This window comes from Acomys minous (genome assembly GCF_964271855.1).
Source record: "Acomys minous genome assembly, chromosome: 9".
NCBI classification, from domain to species: domain Eukaryota; kingdom Metazoa; phylum Chordata; class Mammalia; order Rodentia; family Muridae; genus Acomys; species Acomys minous.
Window position 1 is genome coordinate 102054450 of NC_140490.1, and position 9928 is coordinate 102064377.

The following is a 9928-nucleotide window of genomic DNA, read 5'->3' on the forward strand; positions in this document are numbered from 1 at the left end:
AAAGACTATTAATTGGAGTAAGTCTTTTTTATCTTTATTTATTTATTAATTGAAAAAGAAAATAATTCACATTACATCTCATTTGCTATCCCATCCCATGCATCCTCCCATTCCTCCCTCCCTTCTGCTTTCACCCCATTCCCCTTCCCTATGACTGTGACTGAGGGGGACTTCCTCCCCTTGAATATGATGCTAGGGTATCAGGTCTCTTCTTGGTAGTGTGCTAATTGGAGTAAGTCTTAAACCCTTAGAGTATCTGGAAGAAACCCGGACACATTCTACTTGGCATTGGCCTTTTAGTAAGCAAATGAGCCTACAGCAGACTTAAAATTGCCTTCACAGAAAAGGAAACAGTTAGAAAACAATCAGGAGGCCTTCATAGGAAACATACTTGCAAATTTTTTTAAAATGATCGGTCTGTGGCAATCTCACATACCAGGGCTGAATCTCCCAATTCTCATGCTGATGGTATTTGGAGGTAGAGGTTAGTAGATAATCTCTATCCAGGGATCAGAGTTCTAAGACTTATTTATTTGTTTGTGTGTTTATTTATTTATTTATTTATTTATTTATTTATAGATTTTCCTGTCTCGCTGGATTAAAAAAGGCATCATCAGAGGCTGGTATCATCCGTGATCTTGCACTTTTCTGCCTTCAACAAAGTATGCTAAATAAACACTATTTTTTAAAAAAGATTTATTTATTTATTGTTTATATAGTATTATGCCCTCATGTGTGCCTGCATGCCAGAAGAGGGCACCAGATCTCATTATAGGTGGTTGTGAGCCATGATGTGGTTGCTGGGAATTGAACTCAGGACCTTTGGAAGAACAGACAGTGCTCTTAACCTGTAAGCCACCTCTCCAGCCCTTACATGTTATTCTTTATAAGTGATGTAGTATCTTGGTATTTTTGTCTAGCAACAAAAAACAGGGTTTAAAAATTCAATGTTTATAAAGTCCTAGATTTCAATAGCACAAAAGTAAAAAGAAACCTAAACTTTAAATGGGCAAGGAACTCAAAGAGACACTTCTTCCAAGATGACATAAAAATCAACCAATAGATACTTGAAAAGATTCTTCGTATCGCTAGTCATCTGAAACGCAAATTAAAACCATCATGGATAATCACAAAAAAAGGATGGTGAATTAGTCACTCTTGTCATTGTTGTGACTGAATACCTGAGGAGAAGCACTTGAAGGAGGAAGAATTATCTTTCACCTTTAGTTCAAGAGGATGCAGTCCATCCCAGCATGGAAGGCATGGCAGTGGGAGGCTGCAGCTGCTGTCCATCATCAGGAAGCCAAGTGAAATGAAAGCTGGTACCCAGCCAACTTTCTTCATTTTAATTCAGTCCAAGACTCAACATCATGGGATGTTGCTGTCCGTAGTGAGTATGGGTATTCCCACTTCAATGAACACAGCCCCAAAACACCCTCACAGACATGCACAAACCTTCATCTCCAAGACGATGGTTATAGAGTCAGTCACGGTGACAAGTGATGTAACTATAACACCTGGCTATTGTAGAAAAGATAAGAGGTGACAAGTGAATGTAAAGAAATGTAAAGAGAAGAACCTGCAATACACTATTGGTGGGATAGAGATTGACTTAACTATCATAAAAACAATACAAATGTTACTAAAGAAATTAAAAATGAAATTACCACAGAATGCAGTACTCCTCATATATACATGGTCAATGACTGTTTTGGTACTTCATAAAGATATCTGTACTCCTGTTACAGAGTTGCTCACACAGCCAAGATATAGAAATGAATTGCGTCTTTTAATAAATAAAATGTAGGACTGGAGACATGGCTCAGAGATTAAGAGCACTGACTACTCTCCCAGAGGTCCTGAGTTCAATTCCCAGAAATCACATGGTGGCTCACAACCATCTATAATGTGATCAATTGCCCTCTTCTGGTGTGTAGGTGTACATGCAGGAAGAGCAATGCATACATATGTAATAAATAAATCTTTAAAAAATAAAATACAGTACACACATGTAAATACAACAGAATATTATTCAGCTTTAAACATAGTAATCTTACCATTTACCACTAAATGAATGGACATTAAAGGAAGTGAAAGAAGCTAAGCAAAGTCAGTATTAAATGTGCATGATTTCCTTTGTGTACTGAATCTAAAAGAAAAAGTCAAATATAGAGAGATAATAAAAATGGGGTACTACGGATGTGTTGGGAGAGAGAGAGAAAATAGGGAAACGTAGCTGAATATTCAAAGTTGTAGATGCATATCATGGAAAAGTCTAGATATCTAATTTTGATAACTCTTACTGCAAACATTGTGTCTATTCCTAGTGATGGCTACTCCAACTTCCTGTTGGAAATAGTCAAAGCATAAACCATGAATTAATAATGCCATCTTTCAGGGTAGCTACTTCTTTGTCTCATTAGGTGAATATAGTCTGTGTCCCCATGGCCGTGACTGGGACATATTGGATTATAATTAGTAAACGTTGCTTCTTCCTCTCATTCATTCTGTCTGGCTTTTAGTTGGCCTTGCACATTCTACAACAGAAGTCATCGAATAGATCATATATGCCTGCTATGTGCATTTGAAATGAATTTGTTAGTTACATATATCCTCTTTCACTTGTTGATATCAATAGCCCATGGCTGCTTGTGCATTGAGATGTGGAACTTTGAACAGTTGTGAAAAAAACTACCAAGTGGCATATGAAGGCAATGGCATCTACTGTTTGACCTCCTACAAGAAACTTGTCACCTCCATCCCAAAGCATCAAAGCATTTGGTATTTATTTATGTGTGTTGGTTGGAGGCCTCCACTGGTTCACAACCTTCCTAATACTGCAACCTTCTAATACAGTTCCTCATCTTGTGTTGACCCCCAACCATAAAATTATTTTTGTTGCTACTTTGTAACTGTTACTTTTGCTAGTGTTATGAATCATAAGGTACATATCCGTTTTCTGATGGTCTTAGGTGGCTTCAGTGAAAGAGCATTTTGACCCAAACAGGTTGTGACCTACAACTTGAGAAACACTGCTCTAAAGGATCAGAACTGATAAAAGTGAGTATAATTAAGAGGAGATTTATTACATTGGCCCTCGTGATATGTCCTAGGTAGTCCAACAATGGCTGCCTTCATACTGGACAGGCTGATAATCTGGTATTTGTCCAGTCAGTGGGACAGAATGCCTCAGCAGTCCTACCCTGGTGCTCAAGATCTGGAAGATTCTTGAGGCACTGGCTTTCAGTCCACCTTGGAAAGCTGGAGATGCCCCATCCTGATGTCAGTGAAGAACAGCTGCATCAATGGCAACAAAAGAAGCAAGATGCTGCTGAGGCCAATGAATTTGTCAGCACAAAATGAAGTTAAGTAGGGAAAAAGCAAATATTGGGCTGTAGAAATGGCTCTGTGGATAGGACCTTGCACTGGTTTTCCAGAGAAGCCACGCTCAAGTCTTGACATTCATGTCAGGCTTCTTACAATAGACTGTGCTTTCAGATCTAAGGAGATCTGACTCCTCTGGCTCCTGTGGGTCCATGCACTCATAAACACTTTCCTACACATACACACATACACACATAGACACACACATTACACACATAAATAATACATATATTCACACACAAACAATATACACACATACACACTCGTACAAGTAATACACACAGAAATAATATATACACATACTTGCATACACACAAATGATACACACTCACACACACAACACACACATCCACACACAAATAATATACATGCAAATAACACACACAGTTACACACAAAAAACAATACACACACTAATATATGCACAAAATAGCACACATGCAAATAATAAAAATAAAGCTTTTAAGAAGCGAAAGCTTTTATTTCTCAGACTTTCTTTTATCTGGACTGCCACTGGAAAGTACCACCTGCTTTGAGTTTGAGTCTTTTCCTTCAATTAAGCTGATCAAGAACATCCCTCACAGATGTGCCCAACAGCTAGTCTCTTAGCTGATCCCAGATCCAGTGAAGTGGATGTGATTAGTTGTCACACCATGTGTATCTGTTTGTCCCTATTTAGATGGAGCCTGGAGAGATGTTTCTTGAGGACCACCCAGGAGGTCTGCCATACTTATCTACCAAGCTCACTATTCACAAGGCACCAGTACTACAATGAGTGACTAGCAAATCTTAATCTAACGTGATGGCGTTTTGTTCTCTGTTTGCTTGAATATTTGTTTGCCCCAAACATAGAAGAAAGATTTCTACGTTAAAGAAAGCAGTGAAAACCCTGTCATGAATTCACTGGAGTGAAGTAGAGATGCAAACATCATTACCGAGATAAATGGTCCAGAAAACCATGGGATGTCTGTGGCATCAAGCTACTTCTGAGTGTTTCTGAAGCATGGAGGGCCATTTCTTACCAGTGTAACAAAAACCTGTCCCTGCACTCTTTGGTTCAAAGTCTCATTTAACCTGAGACTGGCATGGCACCTCCCAATCCCTTTAACAGAATGTTGGCAGCCAAGGAGTGGAAAAATTGTTCAAGTAGAAAAAATTTAACAACTGGTATAATTTAGTTAGAGCAGAGTGGTTAAAATGTCGTCCTTTGACAGCTTTGTTGAATGCAACCTCTGCCCTAGGGGTGACTTGCACAACAGAGCTCCACACAGGTGAGAGCTATACGCCTGACTCTGTGGAAACTGAATGCCAGAACCTTTGCTGAGCTAGAGAATAAGGGAACCAGGATCCGGTCAGAGTGGAGCTGAGACCACCCACTCATTTCACATAGCCCGTTAAATACCCAGCTGTATGACGCTTCTATGATTCCCTCTGTTGACCTTGCTCTGAATAGCCAAGTGTCAGATTACTAATTATCCCTCAAGCTCAGCTGTGTAAATGTCATTTAATTTCCATCTCCAGTTTTCGGAGGCACTCTGCTCAGACAGAGCCACTGTGATACTCCCAGGACCTAACTGATGCTCTTAAAATAGAAGGAGGACACTCCACCACTCCCCTAAACAAGACCACCAAAAAAATGTTTATTTAATTAAACCATAACAAGCAGAGAAATAAAGATGATGAAGAAGAAGGAAATGAAAGTTTAGCCTGCATGTGCTGGGGAAGTTGCACCGTGTCCTTATGATTCAGTTTCGTTACTGATTGACACTGTACGTGTTTTTGTGCCATATGGAAACAACAAGCCACCATCTGGGGGTTTCATCATCTTCCTTTGAAGCCAGGGTGTCTCTGAAGATCATGCTACTTGGCAAGGAAAGCCTGCTTTAGCTTCAGTGATTAGAAAATACAGGGAGCGATTTCTGTCTGCTAGACCCCAAAGACTAGCTCATATAGCCGTCAGAATTCCCATGAAAGACCTCTCTTCACAGCAGCCCATAAGTGACCTTCTACTGTTATCATATACTTGCTAGGATATAGGCAGTAGGAGTTTTTGAACCTCTAAATTTTATAGGATCCATGGATTTCAGCTTATAAAATGCTAACAACATGATCATGCATAAACATTAGAAACACAACTTGAGAGGGTTGGTGAGATGACTCAGAAGTTAAGAGCTCTGGCTGCTCTTCCAGAGGTCCTAAGTTCAACTCCCAGCAACCACATGGTGGCTCACAATCATCTATAATGTGATCTGATGCCTTCTCCTGGCCTGCATGTGTACACGTAAGCAGAGTACTATATACATAATAACAAATAAATAAATCTTAAAAAAAAAAAAAGAAACATGACTTGAGCAGGGTAGGTCAGCAAGTTGTAAGCACTGGTGGTGGGGTAGAAGATGGATTAAGATATAGTTAACATTACTTTGATTTAAGCATGTGATTTGCCCCCTATTGTAAGTTATTTAGAGCCATCAAAATTAGGGAACTCTATAAACTTCTTAAATATTACTAAATTCTAAGGGTACTGATTTAAAATGAGAGCCCAAGATTATTTGATTCATCTACAAATCAACTCCAAATCAAGGCACAGGTTTAAACATAATTAATGTTTATTGTTTTATGGTGTTTCAAAATAAAGCATTTCCCTATGCTCATCCCAGTTGTCTTTCCATCAGCTGACCCATATTTCCTTAAACCAAGGAGCAAGCAAAAAACACTCAGTTTTATGAATGCGCATGGCAAGTCTATTTCATTTGTTTCCTCAAACATTTATTTGTATATTTTCTATATACCTACTCCAAAGCCAGCTTTCAGAAATATAATTATGAGCATCAATGGATTCAGCTCCAGCCTCATGAAGTTATAGTCCCCTCCAAGAAATGATATGTTATATTAAATTACAACAGATACAAATCCACACATAAAATAACAAATTTAATAACTTGAAAGATAATTATGTGGTCGTACACTCCATTCTACCACATGACTACAATTTTCTATTATATTAAAGGCTAACATCATCACTTCCTTCTGATTTCCTTTGGTTTGTAAATACATTTCCTTTTATTAGCTTTTATTTGAGGCTCTTCCAATGGTGACTCAAGTTCTTCCTTCTCTAATGTGTTTCTCCAACTTTATCGTTCATTATTCTTTCTTGCTCAATGCTCTCATCAACCCAAGGGACTTCTATTTATGAAGATGCTTTACCCTTTCACATCTCCCTGTGCTCATCAAGGCTCCACTGACAGAGAGATTCTTCACCTAAGCTCTTCTTAATGTCACTCTTGTTCCAAGGATGAGCATTGATAGCTTAGAGCAGAGCTATGTTGTCTCAACCCTTTCATTCTTGGAACGACCATAACATGCTTGTGTTCTCTTTTGATTGTGAGCAATAACATAAAGATAGGTCACTTGTTTATATTTATCTTCCTTTCTACTCCAGAATCTGCTTAAGGAAAGCAGGGATAATGTGCCCATCAGTTCTACTCAAGTCCTGAAAGGAAAGGCATACATACACATTTCTACAAAATTTCCTTATGTTCAGTGCCGTGCAAGAGTCTTAGAGAAATAAGCATACTCTTTAGTCTTGTGGTAATCTAACATGGATTTCATAAACACACCATTTGACATAAATGAAACTAATTCTCAAACAGCCTTTGCCTTTGGCATGGCTATTAGTACTGTGTGTGATTTAGAAGCTTCACGAACCATAGGAAGAGACTTTGCTTCAGAGGGTACACACTCTAGCAGTGCTTGGTTTGGGTGGCATGTGACTTTTGCATACCTTGGATCGTGACCCATTTGATGCAGCTTTGTGTCAACACAAGAGGGTAGAGTTGGGCAACCCTTTAAACTAGCAGTTGTATTTGTAAATGACAAGGCCTGGCCCCAATCTTTTGCTATTTTACAGGCTTTCTTACTTGGTTCTTGGGCAGAGCCATGATATGGCAAAGTAGAGAAAGTAGAGTCTTCTTTGGTAATGCATAGTACTTGGTTATTACATACAATTTGGATCAGTATTAACAGCCTGGAGTGAGGGAATTTGTCTGGAAAATAAGAATAGTAGCACCACCCTTAGCCAGGGTTATACTGGAAAACATGTAACATCTATAACAGAGTCCTGCAGAGCAGATTTAGACTGCACTTTATTTTCATAAACAAAAGCTTATAGAGACATGGAGCTATCCATGCAGTATGTATTGTTTGTGACCCTTTTTATTGACAACAGCAGAACTTGGGGCTTACAATGAAGACAGTGTGGCCCACAAAGCCTAACTGGCTTTTCAATTTGTTCCTTTACAAATAAACTTTCCTGGTTTTGCTGGCCCTTGATTAGAATATGTTTCAGCAGCTGGAAGATGCTTAGTACTTACTAATTATTATTAATGATTATAAAGTCTCTCTCTGTTTGTCTCTGTCTCTGTCTCTGTCTCTCTCTGTCTCTCTCTCTCTCTCTCCCAGATATAATCTGGAATATGAACAAAACAGAAAGTGTATAGAAGGTTATCAGAAGAGCACTGTGTCCAGCTCATGGGACCTCAAATTGAAGTTGAACTTGAGTCAAAGACCAAAGCATAATAGAAATAAATATAAAAATTTGTTTTTCCTAATTGAAAACTTTCACTGGTTCAGTGAACATTTTCCTTCCTCCTAGAAAGTGCCGTGAGTCATGCTTAAAGATATTAGTTCATTCTTGATAACAGTTGTCATTGGCAGAGACCATAAAAATATTCCATTCGAGTGTAGCACGGCCGTACCAAGCAGCTTTGCTTGGGTTGGTATTGATTTCAATTAAAACATGTTATCTGAATCACAGGGCTTCCTGTTGGCTTCACTCCTTGCCCAGTGATGCAATAGGAAAGCCACTCTTCAACCTGCAGTATCTGGTTACTTACAACAGGGTCTGGGCAGCTTAGGTATAAACAAAACCCCAGTGCCAATCAACAGAGAAGGAAATGATCTTTGTTTGCCCTGCATGATGTCATCCATCTTGGGTCTGATGGTTTTCTAACAATTATTGACTGTGAGACCAGGCAAATCTTATGAGTTCATCCTATTCCTTATCAAGGCAGGTAGTCAAGCATATCCCCAAACCCTGTTTTCATTCCTTGTGTATACATCCTTTCTATTTCTTCTTTTCTCCAGTATGTGAATCTCTGTGGGGGAAATTTCTGTGTTTGCACAAAGCATGAGACGATGGTGCCCTGGGTCTGTGTGTTATTCCAGGTGTGTTGAGCATTTTAATGGCTATTCTGTTTTACTACTTAGTCCAATCCAGTGATCAAAAGCCTCAGTTTTTACAGGGTGATTCTGCACTTTGAATCAGAACTGGTGTTTTTACTGTGTAAGATGGCATTTGTCATTGTCCCCAAAGGTATGTGGCACAGGAGGCTACATATGCAGGATGCATTGTAATTTGGCGGTAGAGATTTGAGCTCTTGACCTCAAAGCTTGTCTACTACATTAAATCATCTAGCTAGGAAGTGAGCCCAGGCCATTGCTTTCCAGACTGGCTGGTTGTTTCCTCTGTTCTCCTTGGGACACACGAACAGACTATATTTTTTTCCAGCCTTCTTTGCAGTTAGATATAGCCTTGTGTCTGAGGGCAGGGAGGGTGTCGATGAATGTGAGATGGGAGTGATGCATAATTCTTCTGTCTACAAAGCCTTCTCAGCCTCTCCCCTTTCTGTCTTACAGCTGTATGGTCCGGACCCCCAAAGACACAGAGGAGGGCCAAAATCAAGAAAGGGAAATTTATTATGTTAAGTCACTGAGGCTTTTTTGAGGATCAAACCTAGGATTGTGTGCATGCAAGGCAAGGCAAACCCTCTACCCCGAACCATTGTTTCAGGTCTTAAGCACTAGGCTTCTGAAAGTTTTGTGTAATAGCTCAGCTCATATGTTGCCTTTGGTTGTTTTGTGTGTCAATGGTAGTTCTTTTAAAAGATTCCTTCCTTCCTTTCCTCCTTCCTTCCTTTCTTTCTTCTGTGTATGCATATGTGTGCTTGCGTGAGCTTATGTGTATGCCACATATGAGTAGCGGGCACCCACTGAAGCCGGAAGAAAGCACCAAATCCCCTAGTACTGGAGTTATGGGTAGGTATGAGCTACTTGATCCAGGTGGTAAGGACCAAAACTGGGACCCCTGAAAGAAGAATGCACACTCTTAACTGCTGATCCATCTCTCCATTGCTAGCTTTTAATTAACCATCACCCTAAATGAAATAACTTTGATGTTGCCCATGCTTTGCTGTATGGTAGAAATTAAACATTAAGCGAAGGGTATTGGGGGTTGTGAAGAGGTGCGGGCAATACCCAGTGAGAATGACACCTCTTAGGGAGGTTTACAATGATCTAAGTTTTATGTCTCAATCCCATCGCCAGCAATGCATTTTCTCTTTATTAGAAACCCCTATCTTGCCCGAGTAGATAAACTACTGTGTATTTAATTATGCTGTTTGCATATGCTTTCTCAAACTTAGTTGTTGGTAGAAGATGAAAAAATTGTAATTTGGTCTTGTTGGGCTCAGTATGTGTATTTGGCA